Genomic DNA, 26,833 nt, shown 5'->3' with positions numbered 1-26,833 from the left:
CACATCCCTCTAGTTGCTGTATGTGGGACACGGCCTCAGCATGGCCGGGGAAGCGGTGTGTCGGTGTGCGCCCAGGATCGAACCCAGGCCGCCAGCAGCGGAGCGCGAGCACTTAACCGCTAAGCCACGGGGCCGGCCCTGTCTTGCACTATCTTGAACATGGCATGTCAAAGACTAATTTTTTTATATCCCCACCCCCACCCCGGCCTCCCCTCATCCGAAACCTACTCCTGCTCTATCCTGTCTCCTCTTTTTAATAAATGGATATTGCTCACCAGAGGTGGTAGGGGAAGAGGTTAACGCCGCAAGTTCTGGAGTCATACTGTCTGGAATTAAATTCCTGTCTCACCACTTATCGCCATGTGATCTTGAACAAACTACTTAATATCTCTAAATCTGTTTCTTCAATTATGAAATAGATATGATAGCAATCTGTCTTATAGAATTGGGAAAATTCCGTGAGATAAATACATGTTAAGTGCTTAGTATGGTTCCTGACACTTAAGTAAGTGCACAACACATGCTTGTTATAACTCTCAAGCTAGAAATGGGGGGGTCATCCTTAATACCTCGTCTTTCCCCTCACCTGAAAGTCATCAGTGCTATTGATTCTACCTCAGAAGTCTCTCTCTTATCACTGCCTTTAGTTTAGGGCTTCTTAACTGAATCCATTTCTCAAAGAGGTTCATGTCTGTACATTTTTTGACAGGATGTGCGTTTTTCCTAAGGAAAGCGTTTTTAGCCTTTATCATTGACTTTCACACAGGTCAGTGACCCATAAAAGGTTAATAACTTGGCTTAGACGCATCTCTCACCTGCATTCAGTAGCCTATAAACTGACATTCCTCCCCCAGTCTCTGTGCCTCTAATCTACTCTTCACGCTGTTGCCCAGTTAACTTGTTTTTTAGAAAACATTTTTACATCGCCATCCTACTTATACAGTTGTGTTGCCTCCCTGTTGCCTACAGCAGTGGTTCTCACCCCCAACCACATTCTAGAATCGCATGGGAAGCCTTTTTAAAAATGCTGATGGGGGCCGGACCCCTGGTGTAGCGGTCAAGTGCGTGCGCTCTGCTGCTGGCGGCCCGGGTTGGGATCCCGGGCGCGCACCCATGCACCGCTTGTCAGGCCATGCTGTGGCGGCGTCCCATATAAAGTGGAGGAAGATGGGCACAGATGTTAGCTCAGGGCTGGTCTTCCTCAGCAGAAAGAGGAGGATTGGCATGGATGTTAGCTCAGGGCTGATAGTCCTCAAAAAAAAATGCTGGTGCTCAGGCCCCATCCTAGACCAATTAATTGGTACTAACAAATACCAGACATCAGTATTTTGTTTTAAAGCTTCCCAGGAGATTTTAACGTGTAGCCAGAGTCGAGAGCCTCGGGGCTACAGGATAATGGACTAACTTGTTGGCACGGCACCTAAGGACCTCAGCAACCTAGTGCTCATCTAATCTCCTACCTCCTCTCCCATTCATGGCCCCTCACTCACTCTCTGGACACAGACTTTTTGCTATTCCCAGAACATGCTGTGTTGTTTCCTGCCTCTGAGCTTTCGCCTGTACTGATTGCTCTGTCTGAAGTGCCTTTCACCCTTTTTATGCCTGGTCATTTCCATCGCAAAACCTTCCCCCAAGCCTCAAAGAGAATTGCAACCCTTAGTTTTGTACAAACTTCTGTTATAGGCCTTACACTATATTATAATTATTGCGTATCTATCCCCACACTACACTGGACCCCTAGAAGGTAGGATCCTTTTCATTTCTGTAGTGCCTGGCACCAGGTTAAGAAGCTTCCTGAGAATCTGATGAATACGTAAATGAGAATGAACAAATCTCTGGGGAATCAGCAAGTCCATGGGGCTGGGCAATGTAAGTAAATATGGTACACTAGATGTGGGGAGGAGGGCTCTGCAAAAGTTTTATCCTCTACTGTTGCTTTTTCATACTTTTAAGAAAACGAACGATCAAAGTATATGAAGTTTCTCAACTGGGTCTAGGAAAGGCGAGACCAGCTTTGAAAATACCTCCAAACATTGTTGAACATTATTGAACATAATAGCATAGAGTCGTGTCATCTTCGTCTGCTGAGACCCTGCAGAGATTTCTGAATGAGAGGTGGAGCATCAGCCAGTGTGACGATGGCAGCTGTTTATTGTGCCCAGTGGATCATCCTAACTTAGTTACTTATTTAAAGATAGCCTTACATGGCCAGTTCTCCAGACCATATGTTTCTAATTCTGATCTCACCCCTGGCCTTTGTGTTTTAGCTGCTGCCTAGTCCTTTTCTTGGCTATTTTTAGTATTTTTTTTTCTCAGTATGTCTCAGAATTGTCCAGCACATTCTAAAGAATCATAACTCAAATGTGATTTACTCTTCCTGTTTCTTCAGTGCCCAGGATTTTTTTTTTTTTTTTGGTGAGGAAGATCGGCCCTGAGCGAACATCTGGCAATCCTCCTCTTTTTGCTGAGGAAGACTGGCCCTGGGCTAACATCCATGCCTATCTTCCTCCACTGTATATGAGACGCCGCCACAGCATGGCTTGCCAAGTGGTGCGTTGGTGCGGGCCCGGGATCCGAACCGGCGAACCCCAGGCCACCGCAGCGGAGCGCACGCACTTAACCGCCTGTGCCACCGGGCCGGCCCCTGTGCCCAGGATTAATTTAAGTTAAGGGTGATTTTGAAAGAGACTCCTTTAGTAAACGATCTCAGAGAGATTCTTCTGGATATTGTCTGGGGGAAGTTTTGAGTTATTTATTTGCCCTTTATCTTAGTTATTTTTCCCGAATGCTGACCTACCACTACACGCTCATGAGAAGGGAGGTTTATTGAACACTTGCACAAAAAACAGCAAGGGCGAGTCTGCTGTTGTGATTTGGGTGTACGTCATTCTGTTATACTGTGTATGAACAACTAAAATACCCTTTGTCTCACTGGCTGCTTGTTATTTTATAATCTTATATCTTATAAGCTTGAATAAGAAGGACAAGATTTTTCTTATTCAAAATCAAAATGTTAGTTGGAATTTATTAATATGCTCCCCTTTTACGCTTCCACTTTTTTTGAGGGGGGAGGAGATCAGCCTTGTGTTAACATCTGCTAATCCTTTTTTTGCTGAGGAAGACTGGCCCTGGCCTAACATCTGTGCCCATCTTCCTCCACTTTATATGGGACGCCGCCACAGCATGGCTTGCCAAGCGGTGCGTCAGTGCGCGCCCGGGATCCGAACTGGCAAACCCCGGGCTGCCACAGCGGAGCGCGTGTACCCAACAGGTTACGCCACCAGGCTGGCCCCAACCCTTCCATCATCTTATTTAAAAAGTTTTTTAAAAAAGCCTTAAAGAAATATGGATCTGTCAAGGGCTCCTCCTTTAAATGTGGTTTACATGGAAGGATCTCAATTTACAAAACTAAAAAGAATAATTTTTAGTCATTTTTTAAGAGTATTTTTTAAAACAGATCTGAGTTGAAGAACTGGGAAATGCACCCTCTCCTGGCTAGCGAAGAGACAGGAATATATTGTGAAGAAAAAGAAGAGGCCAACTCTTAGGATGAAAACAGTGAAGTCTAAGTGGATAATTGTCGATTATGTCACAGTCTACAGTGAACCACAGATACCCCGGTGCTGTTTGTCCTCTTTTCTTCTTCTTGTGAGCCAGGAGTCTGTCAGGAGCTGGTCTCTGGTTTGTCTGAGAATGGCCTCTTGGATTATTATAATTACTGGGCGATTATAGTTCTTAGAGCTGAGTCGTTAATTCTCCTGGTTTTTTGTTTATCGCTGCTACCTTGAAAAACGAGCACTCATTGGGGCACTTTTTTAAATGAAATACTTAGCACTTAAGAGATACAATTGTGTACATTCATCATCAGGAGACTAGGCTGTGCCCCCCTGAAAAAACTAGGCACCTACTGGATTCTTGTAGCCAAGAGAAATTAGAATCGCTTATGGATATTTCATCTCTTCCTGTCCGAGGCTGATGTTGAACTGCTTACCCTAAAAATGACCACTTGTCAGTTTATCTCGGGGGGAACAGACCCCATCCGTTTACAGCAAAACTGTTAAAGATTAGAGAATAAATTCTTGATTTCCCAATTCTTTCGGTAAATTGGTACCAAGTATTGTGTTCTACCACACACTTGGGCACCTACCCTTCAAACAAATCTTACAGGTACTTGGGGACTTGAGTGGAATAGCTGTGAGAACATATTTGAAATTATTAATAGCAAAACTGGTGGCTCTGGGCTGTTATGAGGGTCCTTTCAGTCTTACCCTGCAAGCTCCCTGTCCCCCTGACATAAGATGGAGAGAGAACCTAAAAACCCAGGACCCAAAGTAGATTCTCTCACTACCATGTACAGGTGGTTCAACCAGGAATTCCCCTTCGTTGTTATTTTATATGGCTAGAAAATATGTATTTAAAAAAATCTGTCCAAGTACTGTTCTGAGTGCTCTATGTGCATTAACTCATTTTTGCAACATCCTAGGAGGTAGGTTCTTATCCTCGTTTTACAGATGGGCAGAGAGAATTCTGTTAAATAACTTGCCTGTGGTCGCAGAGCTGGGAAGCTTTGAATTGAATGATCCCAGCAGTATGGCTCTATTCAAGTACCCCCCTACAGGCCTCTTTTCCTCAGAAAGTCTTACATTTCAAGTTAGAAAGTAGGGTAGCCCTTTCAAACCTGTGGATTGAAATAACAAAAATTAATATTTGCAGCTAATGTACCAAAAGATTTTGGAAGTCGGTAGCTTGTTGCCTGATTCTTAATAGTTTTCATAGAAGTGCATGGAGTAAACTGAGAAGTAGGTATTTATGATTAGCAGTTCAGTACAACTCGTTAATTCAGATTCTGTCCAGCAACGCAGAGTTGGCAGTAAAGTTTGATTTGTGATGGGTAAAATTTACCTTTGCGTTATCTGTGAAAAAGAGCTTTCTAAACAAATAAATAACACAAGATTGCAGGAAATCTTTACTTATTTCAACAGCAGAATATTTTCAAATGCTTTCAGCAGTATATGTGTATTTTTAGTATAATCTGTTAACTGTCTTTAATGCTTTCATCTTAAAAACAGAGAAAACTCAGTCTAGCATTTTGTTAATATAGTCAAGTAATAAAACTGCGTTTAAAACTATTTTCAGTGTGGATATATAACTACCTGGAGCCAAATTGGACTGGAATTAATAAAATTTTGTTAACCTACCTTTTGTGGCTTTAAATATAATGGTTTTTCTAAAATCTCAAATTACAATACCTTTAAGGTTTCTTGTTTTAGATTAGCCTGAATACTAATAAATTATAGGGGTTCAGACTGTACTTAATAAGCCTATGCTTATCTTTCCATTGAAAGTGTATTTATTACATAAATACTAGTGTTCCTGTGTTTGAATCTGGCAGCTGGGCTGTGTCTGTCTAGCAGTTTCAAGTGTAGCCTCTTATATCAGCAAATGCAGAATTGTTGCCCCAAGAGAAAGGAGGAAACCCCTAGTTTCAAAGTAGGGGAGGGACAGTCTCTGTTCTTTTAATTGAGTGAAGGCTAACGGTGGGGCAAATGAAAACATGACTGACCCTTGTGCTCTAGGGAAATTCTCTACGAACTCCAAAGGGAAAAAATTAAAAATATATTTATCACCTCCTACATACCAGGTACTGTTCTTGGTGATATAGCTATATTTAGACATATCTATCTTGCATAAACGTGAGTTTATTTAACAAAATGTTTATGTTTTAAGCACCACTCACTGTTCTACATGCTTTATAAATATAAATTCATTTAATCTTCATAATATCTAGTGAAGTCTGTATATTCTTATCCCCATTTTAAATATGATGAAACCGAGGCACAGAGAGTAATTGCTCAAGGTCAACAACTACTAAATGATAAAGCTAGAATTTGAACCCAGGCAATCTTGCCGTAGACTCTACACTCTCATTGGATACTTTATAGCATAGACTTGGAGAAATTAAGGAACTTCATCAGTAGTCAAAACAGCTATTAATTGATAGAGCTAGATTCTGAATCCAGGCCGTTCCCTGACATATACTTTCCCTTTTTCTGTCTTTGCTTATGTGGTTGGTCCTATATAACGTTCTTTCCACTCCTTTAGCTGTTGAAAGCTCATCAGCATGCAGAGGCTCAATTCAAATGTCACATCTTCCAAGATGCCTTTCTTGATTGACCCAAGTGGAAACCTTTTCTTTTTTCCTTAGATTCCTAATGGAATGAAATTTTACCCTTTGGGAAACTTACTGATTACTCTCGTCTATGGTAGAAAGTTTATATACATTGTCATGTTTCTTATCAGTTTATAAGCCTCATAAAGGCAGAACTGTCGTTCACACTATTTTCTCTTCTAGTCATGGGCATCCTGCCGTTCATACAAATCTTGCAAATGCTTGGGAGTTTCATAATGGCGGGAACCAACTGTTTTTTTGTTTGTTTGTGGTGAGGAATAGTGGCCCTGAGCTAACATCTGTGACAGTCTTCCTCTATTTTGTATGTGGGTCATCGCCACAGCGTGGCTAGATGAGTGGTGTGGTTCTGAACCTGTGAACCCCAGGCCGCTGAAGCAGAGTGCCAGAACTTAACCACTACGCCACTGGGCTGGCCCTAGAAACCAACTGTTTAATAAATTCCACTACTAGGAATGTATAGCAAGGGTAAAATTTCCCAGTATTATTCTAAGATACTTTAAAAAATCAATGATGTTAAAATAAGTATTTAAACAGCAGCAGTAATAATACTGCCTTTACATTCACAGTCCTGGTGTAAATTGTTATAAATGTAATGTAAATATAAAATAGCTGAATTAGCTATTTATCGAAATTTTAAAAAGAACTGTCTCTGAGAGTTTGTTACTACGTATATCTTTTTTCTTAGCTTACAAAAAATGAATGCTAAAGAAAAAATGGCTTATTCTTTTTAGAGTTAGATTTCTCTGCTCATGTGTGTGTGTAAATTGGTACTCTGATCCATTTCTGAAGTATTAAGTCAGACTGAATAGCTGTGAACTATGCCGGTGTAATCATTGTGAAGGCTAGGATGGAGAAATTGTTTCTTTAGCATATGTAGTTGTAGCGTTAAAGGCCATATATATTTGTTACAAATTATAGGATGAAATAGAGCACTTACCATATTAGCAATTTTATAATCAGACCGTACCACTGTGTCATTTTTGTTTAATTAATATCGTAGTTGATATGACAGATAAAGTAAATATAGTAATCAGAACTGTGAATTTTAAGAATAAGATACACGTCGATTAATCTTAAAAGGTTTCATTTGGAGATAAGTGGATGGAATATTATAGACTTTTTGAAGATATATATACATTCATGCATCGCTTAATGATGAGGATATGTTCTGAGAAACGTGCTATTGGGCGATTTTGTCATTGTGTGAACATCGTAGAGTGTACTTACACAAACCTAGATGGTATTACCTACTACACACCTAGGCTGTATGATACATATCTTATGGGACCGTTGTTGTGAATGTGGTCCCTCGTTGACCGACACCTCATTTTGTGGCACATGACTGTGTTAGTGAGCTTTTGCTGTATAATAAACCACCTAATACTCGTGGCTTAGAAAAGCAAACATTTATGTCTCACAATTCTGTAGGTCACCTAGGTGGTTCTTCTACTTTGAGCTAGCCTGGCTGGTGTCTGCAGTTGGCTGGCAGCTTGGCTGGGCCACATGATCAAGGATGGCCTCACTCACATGTCAGGCAGTCATCATGGTGGCTGGTGTAGAGGCCTCAGCAGCAGATGGCGCATCTTTGCTCCATGTAGTCTTCTCATCCTCAGTAGGCTAGCCAGGGCTTCTTCATGTGATGCTCTAAGGGTTCCAAGTGCAGCAAGAGAGGGCAAACCCCGATGGGTCAGCACTTTTCGCGTGTCTGGTTTGCTGTTGTCCTGCTGTCAACCCAGAGTCAATGTGGGAAGGGACTACCAAAGGGTATGGATACAGGGAAGCAGGAACAAATAGGGGGTCATTACTGCGACAATCTACCAAGATATGGAATTTGTATGTACTATTTTGTCAGTGTCCCTAAATTCTGATTCAACCTTAGGTTAGCAACATGAGGTGATATAATAGAGAAGAACTGAGCAGGCTGTCAAAGCTACAGAGTTTTCAAAGAGACAGTTTATAGACCCTGGGTTTCCCTGAAATACTTAACAATCATTTGAAACCCCGTTCAACTTTTATTTTTTCAAACTTTGAGCTCTAAAAGTAGGGAGCCTTTAATCCTCACTCAGTAAATGTCCCAAATTGATCTTCAGCAAGCACTGCGCTAAAGGGAGAAGGGGTGTGATCATAATGGCCACAGCTGTTTATGGAGAGCTCCTCCGGGCTGATGCCGCCCGCCACCTCGGGGTTCTGACGCTGCCCCTTGATGTTGGCAGTAACCGGATTTTACAGGTGAGGATGGGGACTCACAGGCTAGCTAAGTTGCCTGAGGTCATGTAGCTGGTAGTAGGGACTACGCTTTGATCTCAGGTCTTTCTGACTCTACCGCTACAGTCCAAAGAAGAGTTTCCTCCCTAATGGGCTGATAATGTTTTTTTCCAGCATTGAAGGCCTTGAGTATTTTATGTCGTCCTCTGAAGAACCAGGAACCATGGTGAAACGTGAATTTGTTTTCTCTTTCTACGCGTTCCCTGCTCGACCACCTTCACTAGTTGGACCAAATAACCAGGTTTTAATCTGAAGATGATAAATAGCTCAGAATGGAAACTTTATTCCGGGTTCTCGATGTAATTTTTAAATATTTTGGAATAATTGATTGCTCCATGGTTTATACATGCCTCTTCTAAAGTTCCAAAATAAAATTCAGAATCCTGAGATATCCCAAAACATATATTTAAAATTTCATTAGAAAATAACCTTCATTTAAAAAACAAGCTGTGCTCCCCTTATATGCTTCCATATCTGTGTCTTCATCCTTCACAGAGTGTTGTATTTCCCCGGGGGGTCTGTCCCTCTCGTAAAATGTGAGCTCCCTGAATACAGGGCCCTGGTCTTTCCTCTCTGTATCCCCTGCACCTAGCCCCGGAACGGGAACATTCTAACTTTTGTTACATGATTTTATAACTGAATTCCATGCTTAGGGAGAAGTTCTTTTCTTCTCCCCTCCTTTTGGTGTATTTGGCCTCATTTTAGTCCTTTCTTTCTCCTTTCTAAATCATTTTTCCTCCTCTTTCATTCTGTCTCAGTTCTTCAGCTTTCCATTTCTCCCCATATCTCATTAGTAATTTTTATATTCTTACATGTTGAAATAATAGTATCTTGGATATATTAAGTTAAATAAAATATTAAAATTAATTTTGCCGTTTATTTTTACTTCTTTACTGTGACTACTAGAAAATTTTAAATTACATATGTAGCTGCTCTAGAGGGTTGATATCCAGGTTAATTCATTAATGCGAGTTCATAAAAACAGTCTTTTTTTTGTTTTTTTTTTAATTTCATGGATCTGTTGGACTAAAGAACCCTTCGATCACCACCCTCCACTTGCCTGTCCCTCCTCCCCACCATCACCACCCTCCACTTGCCTGTCCCTCCTCCCCACCATCACCACCCTCCACTTGCCTGTCCCTCCTCCCCACCATCACCACCCTCCACTTGCCTGTCCCTCCTCCCCACCATCACCACCCTCCACTTGCCTGTCCCTCCTCCCCACCATCACCACCCTCCACTTGCCTGTCCCTCCTCCCCACCATCACCACCCTCCACTTGCCTATCCCTCCTCCCCCACCATCAAAAATTCATGGCAACAAATGGGAAGAATTTACCTTGCTTTTAATGATGCACATAGATTTTTCTCTAAGTCTTAAGTATGCCTGGAACAGAAGTACAGTTGACTCTTAAATTATTTTCGCTAATAAAAATGAAACAACAGAGTGACTAATGTAATTGGAGGATACACTATTTTCTTTGGAATGTTTTGGTTCTTGCATTTTGAAACAGGTATGGCTGCTGTTGAAAGAAACAGTGGAGTCATACTCAGCATATTTGACACATGAGGAACTGGAAGACTGCTCAGTGTCCCCTGCCTTCAGTATAATAGATGTAGGATCCACTATCTTGTTCCTCTCTGATGCAAAATCTGGTGCATAAATAAACTTGGCATATTTGCTTTTTCTTACTGTCTGGTTTAGGAAAGAAAGAATGTTTTGGCTTAGAAACTCCTCTACTGAACTATGACATAATAGGATAAGGATAATTGTGTCAAAAATAGCCTCACAGTGTCTTCTTTTGGCATTAAGAATTGAAGAGTAAGTTTGCTGTGGATCAGAGGGAATTAATTACATTAATCAGAGGTCAGCTATCTTTGATAAGTGTAACTTCTTCCTTTTGGCTCTGAGTGGGATGCCCACCTCCAGTGACTGGGTTGGGGTGGTGGTGAGTGTGCGCCAGCTACCACCTTGTGGAGGTGGAGCAAGTGCTGGCTACAGCTGCCAGTTGGGCAGTGGGGGTGGAATCCCAGACTAGCAACCAGCAGTTTTTGTAAACAACCGGGGGGGCGGGGCGGGGCGGGGAAGGCATTGTGCTTGTGGTTACCAGCTCATGCCAATGAAAATCAACCCATTTGCCATTCTGGGTATGGGTGCCACGGGTGGACAATCTTCCTAAGGACATGATCATATCTTAAGGATCCATGGTTACAGGATACCTGCCTGCAATAGAGAGTCAAAGAGTAAATCCCTGAGTAAATTTGGGAGTTGAGTAGAATAAATCTCTTGAAGTCTAAATTGACAAACGACATTTTTAAATTAGGAAAACAAACAGCACTGAAAAGATCTATAGGATTATAGCTAAATGGTTAATAATGGAAGGCATGTCATAGAGAGGGTTGGAGGGGATGGAGTAATTCAGTGTGGATTCAGAGAGAAGCCTTGGACAGGTCATTGAATTTCCCCGTTTACCCATCTGTTTAAAAAAAATGGAAAAACGATTAACTCCCAGAGATGTTTGGAGGTTTAATTGATTTTTTTTTTCTTTTTTCACTGAGGAAGATTCGCCCTGAGCTAACATCTGTGCCAGTCTTCCTCTATTTTGTATGTGGGACACTGCCACAGCATGGCTGCCAATGAGTGGTGTAGGTCCGCGGCCAGGAACTGAACCTGGGCTGCCGAAGCAGAGCATGCTGAACTTAATCACTAGGCCATGGGGCTGGCCCTGATTGATGTTTTGATATCTTTCATAAAGCATCCAGTAAGAGCAAAAGATGTCATCAGAACTTAAATGTCTAGGGGCCAGCCCCGTGGCCAAGCAGTTAAGTGCGCGTGCTCCACTGTGGCGGCCCGGGGTTCGCTGGTTCAGATCCCGGGTGCGCACTGACGCACTGCTTGTCAGGCCATGCTGTGGCAGGCGTCTCATGTGGAATGGAGAAAGATGGGCATGGATGTTAGCCCAGGGCCAGTCTTACTCAGCAAAAAGAGGAGGATTGGCAGATGTTAGCTCAGGGCCGATCTTCCTCCCCCCCCAAAAAAAAAGAACTTAAACGTCTAAAACAAACTAGTCTGAACCATCTTGAGTAGATATTAAGCAGTTCTGTGTCTTTGATGTACATTGTATTTATTAAGGGAGTTTCTATTTTTTAAGCAAAGTTCCATGTTACTTGTAATTTTTTAAAAAATACCACCTGTATACTTGGGGTCTTTAACTTGAGCTTCAACATGCTTTATAGATGGTCAGTAACCTATAGAGGACCACTTACCAGTTCCAGCCAGCCAGGCAGTTAAATGCACTTCAAAATGCTTTTTGCCAAGGATGATGCCTTTTGCAAATATTTGAGATGTTCGTTCTCGGTTGTAATTTATTAGTGAACCTATGTCCTCATGGCAACTCTTTGGGAGGTGCAGAAGACAAAGCCAGAAAGCAAGTAAACAAAATTAGTTCATTATATATCAAGAAAAAAGCTTTCATTTAAGGCTACTTGTTGATAGACTTATTGGTATGTGTATTTGATGCCTATTTAGTTTCACATAGTCTCGCATCTACTCATACTGTTTAAATAATCTGATGGTGTCCTTTCACTTGGCTTTTCCTTGTGAAGAGCATACAGCACTGCCACCTTGTTGCCAAAGTTTTGTCTGATTTGAAAGCTTAAAAATCAAGTGAATGCCTGTTGTGAAAAAGAGCTTACTCTTTCTCTTTGTCAGTACTTGCAAAAACAACTTAAAAGAAGTTAGTATTATTGGACTGAAGTCAATAATTAGCATAATCATGATGCTATGTATTGTTCACAGAGCACGCCCCTTGGCCAGATTTCCCATTAAGAGGACACCAACGTTGTCCTAGTGAATAAATCCCGGCACACATGATGCATAGCAGCGAGTTCCTGCCTGCTGCGCCGGGGCAGTTAATTTTAGCCAGGATTTGTTCTATGAGTTGTAAAACTGTTTACCCAAGTAGAAGTTAGTAAGCTGAAATGTGACTTCTCGGCCTAGTGTGATGGGATATCTATTTTAGACTTCAGATTGTGTTTATGATCCGGAGAGCAGTCTTCTGAAGAATTGCTGCTCAGATTTCCTTTGAAAGTACTTGTAAGTACTGGGTGAACTTTTAAGATTTCTCTTTGTTCTTTTCTTCTTAAATCTTCCTAACATTGCCATCATAGTAATTTTTTATCTCTTAGGAAAACTGGAAACTTTGGAGTGGGTACTTTAGAGGATCCTAAGGATGGTGGCAAAAGGTTTTTCTTTAAATGTGTCTTACTGCAAGAAACCTGCCTTATTCAATTTTCCCAAGAGAAAGTATTTCATTCTTACTATTTTTGTCTTTGCAAAAGCAGTCTGTAGATTATTACTTATTTTATCTGTTAAAATATTTGATTAATGGAAATAGTTGTATCATTGAGCTTTATTTTCTATAGTAATCTAATTCTTATTAGAAAATAACGTTGAAAGCGGCTTCCTGTTATAACATACCCACCCTGAGCTACAAGTTTATGCTCCAGAAATAATGTGTCAAGTGTAATTTTGTAAAATGTATAGATGGACAGTTTTTATTTTTTTAAGGAGGATTTTGTTCTTCTAAGGAGGATTTTATTTTGCTTAAAAATGGACGCATGTACTCCTAAAGAGAAGCACTTAAAAAAATAAAATAAATTTAGGAGGAAGGCTTTAGAAAGTAATTGAAAGCATCCTCTGGAAGATTGAGTTAGTTGTCAAAGTTAACCAAAGGCCATGAAATTCTCTAATTTTAACTACTCTTAACAAGTCATTGCCAACTTAAATTTGGACTGAAGAAAACTAAGGATTTTAATATTGAATATTTTAAATTAAATCTGAATCACCCTGCCTAAAGTATTTTAATTCAGAGTACACTGACTTCATGCCAAACAACTTGCTATAACACAGAACCAGGCAGGAATTTCTTTATCAATTAACGCATAAATTATATCCCCTCCAGAAATGTTGATTTTAATGAAACAGTTCTAATAGGTGGTGTAGTAGCTGCTTGCCAGGCATCCACATATCTATTCTCTCTATGAGCAAGGAGAGAAGCATGCCCTCAAGTGCCATTTTCCCATTTTGAAAAGCTTTATTTAAAGACTTCTTTGTTATTATGCATTGTCTGATTTTAAATCCAAATGACCTAAGGTGTCAACAATGAAAGGAAATGTTTCAGTGGTACATTTAGTAGGAAAAGAATGTAAGAAGGGAAAATAGAACTGAGTTCTTAGGCTATTTTTAGAAAGAAACTTTTTTTTAAACTTAAGTTTTTTATTGAGCAGAAGAGAAATTTGCAGTCCAGATTAACTGTAATTGTAACAGACAAGTCAGTAATGTTATCCTCAGTGGTAAAAGGGACTTTGTTTCAGTATGTGCTTTATAATATATACTTTTATCCAAAGAAAGTAACCTTTCTTATTCTTACTTTTAATTGTTCATAAGGCACCATCAGAATCTCAGTGGAGTGTTTTTAAAGGTATAGTGTAGTTAGATATTAGATAGTTTTCAAGCTGTTATTCATAAATCAATTGTAGTTTAGTCTTGCAAAAAAGAAAAGCTGTTTAAAATGTATCCATTTTTCAATTTAACAGAAAGAAGTTTCCATAGGTGTTTTTATTACTAGGAAGCATGTGTTCCTTTAGGAGGAATTGCTAAAATGCTCATAAACACTTTCAGAGTGTTTGTTCTAATGATTTATGTGCTGTGAGAGAGTGATACAGGTGAATGAAAGAGGAGATCGTTTTGATTATGTGTCAGTGTCGGAATTTCTCATGCTCGCTGGTGCCGTGGTTCTCTTCACTGCTTCTTGCCCTGTGTGCCTGATGAAGTGATACCGGTCATGGCTCCCTCCTGAGTAGAGGCTCTCTTGACTAGTCATGACCTTGGGCATGACAGATCACAATGAGCTCAGCTCAGAGTCGCACAGTGGGGGTCCAGATGCCGAGAAACATAGGCAGCTCTGTGGCCTGTAGCCCAGGGCTCCATCCACGTGCTGTGCACACCTGCACCTTCAGTCGCCATCGCCTTTACCTGCAGGTAACTTTCGGCCTATCTGTCCTCCAGTCCCGTTGAAGCCACTCTCACTGGTGGCCCACCCTCTCATCTTAGTCTTCTACCTCTTACAGTAGTTAGAGACCCAGAGCTCCTGGCTGCACTAGATGTATTTTACTGTGACTTTACTCCTCGAGAATAGCCTTCTGCCCTGAAGCTTTGAGGGATTTTTCAGGGAAACAGAAAGGAATCTTTTCTCTGGGTCCTGTTCATCCACATGAGGTTTTTAATAGGTAACTTGTCTGCCTGGCTATATGGGAACTACATTATCCAACAGCTTACCTTTTGGTTTGGAGCTGAATGCAGGTGCTCAGTGATACATCCCTAGAATGTTCTCTTTCAAAAGGAAATGTTATGGGAATAGGCTTTGTTATATTGAGTTTCAACCATTTTATCTAAAATGAGCAGTGAGCAGAGGGACACCTTCAGCTTTGCCTGTCTCGTCCGCAAGTGTATGGTGATAGGATCCGACTCTCGGCAGGAATGTGGATTTCTCCGGGAAATACTGGGACTGCTGTTATTATCTAGCATGTGTTAAGCATCCCCAGAGCACATACGATGCACAAAGAAAGCATAGTTCCTACTCTCAAAGAACTCACGTGCTGAATTAGGCAGTACACAGAGACTGGGCCCCCAACATACACACTGAGTAAACTGGCAGAAAAAAGAATATGAACACAAAGAAAAGGAAAACAGAAAGGAGTTGGGTGGGTCGAGGGCAGCTCATGGGTTAGCTTTCAGTTCATTTGGTCTTTTGCCAAATGGATTAGGAGAGACTGCAGTGCCACCAGGGTGCTGCTTCCCCCTCTCTTCTAGCAGCTGGGGAAGTGATGGAGACGAGTGCAAGACCGACCCCAGAAGCCTTATCCTTAATTCCACTTCTCTGTTACAGTTCCCCCACAAAGGGAAGGAGATTCGGTAGTTTCACCTGCACCTGGAACTACTGTTATTCTCTACAGGAGGTAAACTTGGTATCTCATCAAGTCCAATAAATTTAAGAAGCATCTGTCTGCATATAATGATATTTGGATAGAAATCTGAATTTGGGTTCCAGATTTTCTCTCCCCTCCAAACTGATATGCAGTTGAACAAGTTGCTTAACCCTACACTGGTTTAGGATGTTGAGTCACTGTTAAATTAGTTAGAGAAGTCTTTGAGCTTCTCAGAAGAAAGGCCTTGGGAAGGTCAGCTAGGCATTACTGCAGCTCATAAAGGAGTCAGAAGAGCATGATTCACAAGGGAACTAATAAGGCAGGTTTGGGTATTGGAGATTAATAGGAGGATGCTGTATGAATTGTGAGTCATTTTTCCCTTTATACTCAACCTCATCCAGTCTGACTAAGGTTCTGGGGCTAGTTCATGGCTCCACAACTGAGAGAGACTTGGAGAGGGCTCAACAGAGAACCTCAAAAAATGATTAAAGGGTTGAAAAGTGATACCTATAATAAGATGTTAGGGAACTTCTATTATTTAGTCTGGAGGGAGAAAAAATGACGAGGACTCTTGAACTGTTATTTAAGTATATGTATGCCTCAGTACCAAGGAGTGATGACCGACTAGTATCTATTTCCATTGAAAATATAAGGGTTCAGTCCAGCAAGGGTTAGGTTAGAACCGTGGTCCTCACAGTGTGGTCTCGGTACCCTCAAGCATCAGCACCACCTGGGAACTTGTGAGAAATGCACATTCTCAGGCCCCACCTAAGACCTATTGATTCAGAAACTGTGGAGGTGGGGTCCAGCAATCTATGTTTTAACAGGCCCCCCAAAAGATTCTAATGCACATGAAAGTTTGAGGACCACTAGAGGAGATATAAAGAAGAAGGGTATTATAAAATGGAGAATTTGGATACTAGAAAAATGTAAACTTTTTTCCTGAAGTCATCTAAAAATAGGTTTATATTTGTTTGCGATGTTTTCAATATTCTCTCTGAAATCAGGAGATAAATGACCTCTCCAAGTCCCTTCCAGCCCTGACTTTGCTCTGGATTTCTTCTGTCCCTTAGGAAGATTAATAATTAACCAGGAAAATTTTGCAATTACTTTCCTGAACTCCGTAGTTAAGACAATGCCCGTGTACAAATGAGGATCAGATAGTAATGTTGATCAAATAGAATCAAGTAGTAATGTTGTGTTATCAGATATATCCTACTTTAATTCATCACAATGTTATTAAATAGACTCTCTCCTCCCCATGTGACTTTTTACAGCCACCTGAAGGGAAATTTGGGCAGAGGTCAAAGTGAGGAGGCCCTCGATGTTAGCCTGTGATCATTTCACGGACTGCTGGCTGGATCAGTTGCTCTCTTCACGAAGCCCATTTCAGAAGACAGGTGGCTGTAGGGAAAGTTCGACTCTACCCCATTTTCCCAACTCAGTCACTTCCACAGGAGGAGAAATCGGTCAGTGAGCTGTTGTACCACCTGCAGGAATGCCATTCCCCATCCCTGCCATGGGGAATTCCATCTGACATCCTGGCAGTAGGGGCAAAGTGGGAGGACCTACAGAGGACGCAAGTCCAGGATCATGTGCTATCAGCTCAGTGGGTCTCCAGTCGAGGTGGAGGATGGTGACCTATTTCATCTTGACGTTTCTGTATCTGCAGCAAATAGGCAATGATACACATCATGGGCACTTAATAGAAATAAATGGTTAATTATCCAGTTGAAATGTCCAAGGTCACAGGTGTCCTGCCCTCTCCCACGCACTTAGTTAACTAGAGTCAGGAAGTTGGCAATGCTTGCCCTTCCCAGTCCGAATAGTTACTGCTAAGAGTCCCTGTACTCACCCCTCTTTTTGCGCATAAAAGAAATGCATCTTGATTTAGTTACGTCATTGCTTTTGTATATTTTTCCTTTGTGCCTTGGCTTGATGGAATTGTCTTGGGTTGAAAACACCAACTACTGAGGGTGTCTATTTGTTATACTTTGTACAGCGTTTAGTACAATAAAAGCTCTTTGTGATCTTAATGAAGAAAGGTTCTCTGAGGACGTGTGTTGCCATTGCTGCTTAAAAAGTGTCACACAAGCGGCACACTGCCATCTCCAGGGACGACATGCTCTCCTGTGGCCAGGGCGGTGTGGCTCTGTTATTTTAGCACTGAAAAATGCCGTAGATAGAATCCTTGGCTTTTCTAGTTGTGGTTAATTACAGATTTGCAGAGTGTTAAAAACTCCTTGAAGTGCGAAAAGATAAGGGAGGGCGGTTTGGCTCAGACTCTAGTTCTGCCTCGTCCTGGGAGCCAGAGGGATGAGGTGGCAAGTGCTTATACTGATGTTGTTACGCAGTCTTTGGACCTCGTTATGTTTGAAAAAACTGACCTCTCGAACATTAAGCGCATTAAACAGTGCAGACGCTGTTGTTTTCTATGTCTGTGTCTGTTTACAGAGTATGTGAGGCCCAGTGAGTGTGGTGGTTGCACACTGATAAGGTAGACGTGTCTCTCCATCCAGGGGCAGAGAGAGCTGATTTTTAACACCCTGAATTAGTCTCTGAGTGTAAAATATTTTCTTTAAAACCTGTGCACTCTCAATAACTATAAATCCAATAGGGAAAATTCGAAATGGCTGGTTGACCTGGTTCTTAACGATAGAAGGCAAAAGGCTATTTTCATTTCTATACAAAGAGAAATTACTAAATAGCCATTCTTTTTGGTATTTCACCCTGGCAAAAATAATTTTGTTTCTAAAATCAATCTTATGTCTAGCCACCTATGTATCATTAAAAATGAAAGTGGTTAAGTGGTTTGGGATAAATGTTGTCTCATTATAGTTGTTCAGTCAAAAAAATTAAACTTGAAGAGAAAGGAGGAAAAAAACTTTGCTTATTATTAGATTACACAAGAATAACTGACCTAATAATTAGTAAAATATGCCCAGAAACAACCCAATAAAGTATTAGTTAAATAATTTATGGTGTTGCCTTATATAGAATGCAACACTGTACAGCCACTTAAAATGATGACATTAGATCTACAGTGAGTAAAACTAGCAGGTTACAAAATACAGATGTATGACCCCATTTTTTTTAATGGCTTAATGGCTTGAATTCCTTTTTTAAAAGGAAGGCACAGATATTTACATGAAAAAAGAATGCTATGTACCAAATGTAAACAATGGTTATCTCAAGGAGATGAGCTGACATGTGATGTTTTTCTCCTTACTTTTTGGTTTACCTGTATTTTAGATTTTTTTTTCTTCTTTGAGCATACATTACTTATGCAATAATGAAAAACTTTCTTTTTAAAAAAAGAACTGTTTTAATTCATTTTTATTTTTGACTTTTATATTTTATTTAATTTGGCAGTGGCCTCTTAATGACTTACATAAGTAATGCTTACCCGAGCAGATAAAACTAGTACACCAAAATGTACACAAAAACAATGGTTATTTTGCATTGGTGGGCTAGGAGCATTTTTCCTCATTTTGCTTTCTACTTTTCTGTATTTACCAAATATTTTATACAAGTGCATATTTTTAAAATGGAAAAATTTGACTTGATCTTGGCTCTTGGGAAGAGACCCACACAAACTGATATGTAGCAGTTATTGGTAAAGGTTAATTCTGTTAATTCTGCAGTATAAAAGGTCATCAGCAAGGGTTTGCTTTCACTACTTACTGCTCTGGATGTTCAGTGAACTCTAATATGATCTCAAGTTGGCCAAGACCTCAGATTCAGTATTATTTGGAGATCAAAGGGAGCAAAGGGGAATCCAGCATATTTTTAAGTCATTAAAAAAATACTTCTGGTGTTAGGATTATCCATTTAAATTTTGTAAGGGACCAACCATCATTCTAGATCTTAGATGTCAAGTAGTGAATGATGGAACCATGTGCCGTAGACCTCAGATAATATTTTGAGTGACAGTGATGAGGGATGATGGAAAGAATAAGTCACCTAGTATTTCCAAAGCACTTATCTTTGTAGTATCAAAGTGTATCTCACCAGTGTTTACTAAAAGTGGTAGCACTTAAGAGAGTACTGACTCCCTCAATTATTTTTGCCAAATGCTGCTAGGGTGTCCTTGTGGTCTTAATCAGAAGGGTATTTTGGGTAACTGTTTTGGTACTTGTGGCCATTGATTTAAGAAAATCTTGAGCAAAAACAGTAAGCCTTCCTTTCAACCCACTTTATATGGTGACACATGAGAATAAATACTTTTGATGGTTATTTAAAGGGTCTCTCTTTGAAGTATGTTTGCAAGCCTGGGCCTAAATATATGGAATCTGGTACTGGGTTTACCTGGGGACAGAGGTTTTGATTGAGACTGAATTGAATCCACTTTCAACGAGACTGGTACCTTAAACTTAATTTAAAGCCAAAGTGCCTTGAGCAACCAAAGGAATCTAGTGTCATGTGCTACCATGTTTTGGCCTGGCTTTTGGTTCAGAACCTTTGTTACTCATAGAAGAGTGTTTCCTGGAACACTTGGAACTCAGAAAGCTGGTTTATCAAGTTTTCTTCTTACCATTTTTCATCCTTACAAGGAGCGCTCTTCTTTTCACCCTCTCCTTTCTTTCTTTATCATCTTGTTTCTTTCTCTTGCAGTTATGTATTAGGAATAATCATGTAATTCCGCTGTGCACTGTTGCCTCCTCAAGGAAGTAAAGACACATCCCACGTGTCTTTTTCTCTGGGCTGGGGAGGGAGAAAGAGATGTGGGTGAACAATTTAACCTGAATAGTCAGATATTCCGTGGATAGAGTACTATCCCCAGTGAGAACTGTGGTAGCCGAATTGGCATGTCCTAGCTGCCAAGCGATTTCAACTCAGGTGAGTCACAGAGCTCTCCTGCACACAGCGTGAGCACGGAGATGTGACGACCACCTGCCGTGTCAAGATGGAATAAACAGGCAGTTCCGCTTTGATTCCTAGAATGCTTTGTAAGTTGAGTGGTTCAAAGGAAGAAAGAGAACATCTTTTTAAAAGGGATAGAGCAGATAAAAATATTTCCTGACACTATAGACTAAGTTAGAAAATGTCGGAAAACTGTCTGGTGGCCGTCAAGGGAAAGGGTGGCTTTGTAGGAGCAAGAGGAGAATGGATCTCAGCTCTAAGATGTGGACTGAGTTGATTTTCTTCCTTTTTGTTTCTTGTTTCATTCCTTTTTTATTTTGTTTGTAGAAACAAAAGCAAAGTAAGCGGCTATGAATGCACTCAACTCAGTGGGGTGGTTGGGAGTTATAAATGAGCTCATCTGTTATTAGAAAGGTTTTAAACAGAAAGAGTGACTGCTTTAGACTTGACTTGAAATTAAAGTGGCGGCTGGAGCAGGAAGAGAGAATCGCAGGGAAGGTCTGTCACTTTCTGCCTCAGCTGCTGTGCCGAGTTAGGTATCCCTAGGGACTGCGAGGGTAGGGCGTCCAGCTGCGCACCCCTTTCTGTCAGGCTGATTTTTGCCATCTCTACTTTTGTTTACATTTGTTTGGTTTTTCCGTGATCTTGAAGTCATACTGTCTTCAGGCTCTGTGAATAATTACGTAAATCCAGAATTTTTCCTTGAAGAAAAATGACTTGAATCCTAATCCAGAAGAAACTTCTTTTGATCAGGTATAAAATCTTGACATTATGATGCTAACTGTTAATATTAGAATGATGCATTTTTTTAATGTTTAATTTTTATTGTGTTCTGAGAGGAAATGACCCTCAGTAGGAAATAGTATGAGAAAGATTTTGTTTTCCATCTCCTCATTAAATAGTAAGTAGTGAACTTCTGAGAACTCAAGTGATCAAATTGGATCCAACTATGTAAGAGCAATACAGGTGTAGAAGTATCTTTTTTTAAAAGGCAGATCGTGGTCACTTTTAAAAAAATTTGCATAAGGTAAAATTCACTTTTTCTGGTGAAACTGTAGTTCTGTGAGTTTTTACATATGCTCAGGGTTTTATGACCACCAGCACAGACAGGATACATAATAATTCCAACTCCCCAAAGATTACCCTTGTGCTGCCCGTTTATGTTCAGACTTTCCCTCCATCCCTTACTCCCTGAACTGGGAAAGTTGTCTCCAAGCCCCACACACATCCATGTAAAGAGTGGAAATCTAACTGGCAGGGGGCTTCAGCACAGCCACTTTGACAGTAAGTGGCTTCTGCTGCCCCATGGGTGATCCTTAGCAAGCCAGACTAAAATATAGAAACACGGGGAAAAATCTGAGCAGGGATGTCAACAGCTGCTCACTGGGGGGGGAAGTGGGGGAAGTGACTTCACAGAATTAGTGTAGCCAAATAAACAAACAACCAAATAGCAACAAACTCTGGGGGGTGGGGGTATCAGTAGCCAGTGTTACTACAATATATTATCTAGAATGTTAAGTTTTCCACAAAAAATTATGAGAGGTATAAAGAAACTGGAAATTGTGACACAGACACAGGAGAAATAAAGCAGACCGTAGAGATTGCTTTTGAGGGGCCCATATATTGAACTCAGCAGACAAAGACTTCAAAGCAGCTATTATAAACATGTTCAAAGACTAAAGGAAACCATTCTTACAGAATTAAAGGAAAGTATGGTGGCATTGACTCATCAAATAGGGACTGTCCTTAAAGAGACAGAAATGATAAAAAAGAACCAAATACAGACCTGACACCAAAAGCACAAACAACACAAGTAAAAATAGATAAATTGGACTACATCAAAATTAAAAGCTTCTGCACATCAAAGGGTGTAATTAATAGAGTGAAAAGGCAACCTACAGAATGGGAGAAAATATTTGCAAATCATATATCTGATAAGGGGTTAGTATCCAGAATATCTAAAGAACTCAACAGCACAAAAACAAACAACCCGATAAAAAATGGGCAAAGAACTTGAATAGATATTTCTCTAAAGAAGAATACAAATGGCCAACAAGCACATGAAGAGATGCTCAACATCACTAATCATTAGGGAAATGCAAGTCAAAACCATAATGAGATATGACCTCACGTTCATTAGGATGGCTACTAGTAAAAAACAAAACAAAACAGAAAATAACAAGTGTTGACAAAGATGTAGAGAAATTGGAACCTTTGTGCACCGTTGGTGGGAACATAAAATGGTGTAGCCAATAAGGAAAACAGTATGGTGGTTTCTCAAAAAAATTAAAAACAGAATTACCATATGACCCAGCAATTCCACTTCTGGATATATACCCAAAAGAATTGAAAGCAGGGACTTGAAGAGATATTTGTACTCTCATTTTAATAGTGTTATTCACGATAGCCAGTAAGTGGAAGCAACCCAAATGTCTATCGATGGATGAATAGACGAACAAAATGTGGTATATGATACAATGGAATATTATTCAGCTTTAAAAGGAAGGAAATTCTGACACATGCTATAACATGGATGAACTTTGAAGACATTATGCTAAATGAAATAAGACAGTCACAGGGGCCAGCCCCGTGGCCTAGTGGTTAAGTTCGGTGCACTCCGCTTCTGCAGCCCAGGTTCGGTTACCAGGTGCAGACCTACACCACTCGTCAGTGGCCATGCTATGGCAGTGACCCACATACAAAATGGAGGAAGGTGGGCACAGATGTTAACTCAGGGCTAATCTTCCTCAAGCAAAAACAGGAAGATTGGCAACAGATGTTAGCTCAGGGCCAATCTTCCTCAGCAAAAAAAAAAAAAAAGTCACAAAAAGACAACTAGAGTATGATCTTACTCATATATTGTACCTAGAGCAGTCAAATTCATAGAGACAGAAAGTAAAATGGTGGTTTCCAGGGATTGGGGTGAGGTGGAATGGGAAATTATTGTTTAGTGAGTGGATTTTCAGTTTTGTAGAATGAAGAGTTCTGTAGATGGATAGTGATGGTTTGTAGTTAATGTGACTATATTTAATGCCACTGAACTGTACTCTTAAAAATGGTTAAATGGTAAATTTTATGTTTATTTTATTACAACTAAAAATTAAAAAAAAAAAAAAACAAATGGAAATTCTGGAGTTTAAAAGCATAATAACAAAATGAAAACTCACTGGAGGGTCCCAACAATAGATCTGAGTTGTCAGAAGGAAGAATCGATGAACTTGAAGATAGAGCAGTAGGATTGTGCAGTCTGAAGAACAGGAAGAAAAAATAATGAAGAAAAATGAACAGAACCTCAGAAAAAACCTCAGGCCACCATTAAGTGTACTGGCGGTAGTAGCAGAAGTAGAAGAGAGAGAGAAAGGGGCAGAAAAAAATATTCAAAGAAGTTAATGGGTGACAACTTCTCAAATTTGATTAAAAACACTAATCTACATCCAAGATGCTTGGCAAACTTTAATTAGGATAAACACAAAGAGATCCACACCCAGACATATTATAGTTAAAATTTTGACAGACAAAGAGAAAATCTGGAAAGCAGCAAGAGAGAAGTGACTCATCAAGTATGAGGGAACCCCAATAAGATTAACAGCTGACTTCTTGTCAGAAACAGTGGAGGCCAGAAGGCAATGGGATGACGTATTCAAGTGCTGAAAGAATCCTATATCCTGCAAAGCTGTCTTTCAAAAATGAAGACAAGATAAAAACATTCCCAAGTAATAAAAACTGAGAAAATCCATTGTTAGCAGATCTGCCTTACAAGAAATACTAGAAGAAGTTCATTAGGCTGAAAGGAAGTGATACGAGACAGTAATTTGAATACAGACACACAGACACGCACACACACACGAGCTCCAGTAAGGGTAGTTAAGTAGGTAATGATAAAAGAGTGTAATTACATATTTCTTCTTCTTTCTTAACTGATTTCAAACATCACTAAAGAGCAGCTTATATCTTGTTGCTTTCTAGTTATTATAAGAAAGCTCTTTGTATTTGCATCCAAGCATCCTCCCTTGCTCCAAGTTTTCTAAAGGGAAAACTGAGGCCAAGAGAATGAGTGACTTGCCCAAGAAAGTTTATCTTAATCATCCATAAGGAATTAAGTGCCAGGAGCACTCTCAGAATTAGGAGATAATTTTCGAAAAAATCTTATAAACAGTCTTATCTCTCTCATATTTTTTAACTTCTATTTCCATGGTTCTTTGAAGGTGATCTCAAGCAAGCGCTTATGGTTTCTTGGTTTAGTAAAAATTTTAATTTCAGAAGTCTCAGTGGAAGATATGAAGAACTACTAAATTCTGACCTGGCTTACCAATCAGATGAACAGTTTTGTGGACTATTGCCTTGTTTAGACTGTTTATACTGCTAATTTTGGAAGTTATTGATGGACTTGAATCAAGTTTGCAGACTTCTGACAAAGCACTTCAGAGATTTGAACAGATTTGCGTACGTTACGGAGAGGAAAAGTCTGACTAAATTAATTAATAATTATTTGTTCCCTCTTGCTTTTTCTGCTGCCTACAAACTATTGCTTAAGAACCTCTGGAAGAGGAAGAACCTCTGGAAGAAATATGGGGCTATAAGTTGAGCACGGAAAATAGTTAAGATAATAATCTTCATCTATCAACTCTTCTATTTATATTAATGTTCCATTAATAGAATATGTAGAATCAATGTTTTTATAAGTATCATTCATATTTTTATTGAGCTTCCACTATAATCAGAACAAAATTAGCAAATAAATATGTGAGAACCAAGATATCTATTTACATACATAGTTCCATTTTAAACTGTGGCTGGAGGGAAAGTATTTCCCTAATATAGCTCTTGGAACTTAGCCAAACAGTTCCACACTTCAGGGCACAGAATTGGAACAGGACTCCTCGGTTTGCCATTCGACAGAGGTGATGTTAAGTGATTTGCTCGTGAAAACTAATCTATTTTGGTTGTGAGTGAAGAAAAAACAATTACCTGGAATATTAAGGGAAATCCATCTATAGTGCACATAGAAAGAGAAAAATGTTTAGAAGCCATTTCTATTTTCGAGTGGGAATAAATGTATAAAGGTCAGCTTTTCTTGTCCCTTGCTTTCAAGCCGTGTGGTACCCAAAACACTCTAGCAAGGTGGTAATAATCTTTGTAAAAAAATTTCTGTGCAGGTGATCCCACGTTTCCAGTGGGAGCTCATTTCAGTGTGCGACGACCCATTCAGTTATAAATCCGAGTGTGGTCGTTCTTAATACGATGAAAGACTGCTATGTCTTCAAATTAGATAAAAAGTGGCTTATGTATTTCCTTATAGTAACATTTTCATGGAATTACTGAATTGTAAATTTAAAATGGAAACAATAGATAAAAACTTTCTTAGAATCCCCCGTCACCGTCATTCAGATTCCACCAGAACATCTCTGAGGAAAGGGCACTTATACCTCCTGAGATAGCGTTTCAGTTTTTAAAAACTATTTTTCATCTAAGTCATGTAGGACCTTCTAAATCTTCTCTTCTTCAGGCCAAGTCATCCTAACTCCTTTAGCTTTATCTCATTTTAATTATTTTTGCTGTTTATTTCTTTATCCTTTTAAAAGTACATTTTCTTAATAGATTTATATAATGCCTTCCCAGAGAGCAAAAGGCTGTGTGGAAAACATCTAAATAACACAAATCCTTTATGAACCAACAGGAAATTTAAATGTCAGAATGACAAAAATGCAAGAGGGAGAGTGAGTATAGCAGGGATGAGTCCTGGAGAAGAAAAGGGGTACAGAAGGGCTGAGCCCACAGGGTCTGCAGTGGAAGCTTGAGATGGAGGCCCCAAACAAGTTTGTTCATGTTTCATAAATTCGTGAAGACCGTTGATTGCACTGGTCAAGAAAGGGTCAGGAATTTCCACTCCCTCTCCCCACAGCACAATCCTGTGGTTCATAGTTCCAGGCTAAACCGCCTCTTCTTGGTCCTGTGGTCTCTGGTTGGTGCAGAATAACAGAGTTGGACAGGACTTGAAGTATCATCTGATCTTGAAGATTTCCAAGGATGAAGGCTCTGCAGCATTCCTAGTAATCCATTCTCTGTATCACCCTCTTCTCTTTTGCCATTGCCTCTGCCTTCCATCCCCAGCTTAGGCCAGGACCCCAAGGAATCTCAACTCCCAAAATAGGAGCTATTATCATTAAGAAGGCCTGACAAATGTCAAGCAGGGGCATCACTTGCTAGTGTCTTTACATTCCTTTCATTTGAGTACCTCCTACATAGTAAGTAGATAATGCATTTAGGGAACCATTATCTAACTTACACTTTCAGTTATGATAGTCACATCTTCAAAATGACCAAGATTGGACTAGATGACTTCTAAGTCCCTTCAAACTCTAATGTTCTATGATTCTCTAATTCTGTGACCCAAAATAGAAATAAAAGAGTAATCATAGGTTGTTTCAGTAAAAAAGGCCTGCAAAGTACTTGGCACCACCAGGACATTTTCTTATTCTTTGGGTAAAGTTCAGTCCTGATGGCCACCCCTCAAGAAAAGCATAAGG

General features: G+C 40.0%; 1 protein-coding gene across 2 annotated transcripts in view; it reads left to right on the top strand.

The window, feature by feature from the left end:
• Positions 1 to 26,833, top strand: part of SLC20A2 (solute carrier family 20 member 2) — a 105,679-nt gene that overhangs the window by 22,072 nt on the left and 56,774 nt on the right. Inside the window, exon 1 of one of the 2 annotated variants that reach the window (XM_058525309.1) lies at positions 12,319 to 12,549. The exons of the other annotated variant lie outside the window; for it this stretch is intronic. The gene's annotated coding sequence lies outside the window, so the exon portion shown is untranslated. Of the gene's footprint in view, positions 1 to 12,318; positions 12,550 to 26,833 lie in introns of those variants that run through there. 2 annotated transcript variants of the gene reach the window in all.

This window comes from Diceros bicornis, chromosome 29, assembly GCF_020826845.1.
Source record: "Diceros bicornis minor isolate mBicDic1 chromosome 29, mDicBic1.mat.cur, whole genome shotgun sequence".
Taxonomy (NCBI): Eukaryota; Metazoa; Chordata; class Mammalia; order Perissodactyla; family Rhinocerotidae; genus Diceros; species Diceros bicornis.
This window is presented reverse-complemented; position numbering and strand designations above follow the sequence as displayed.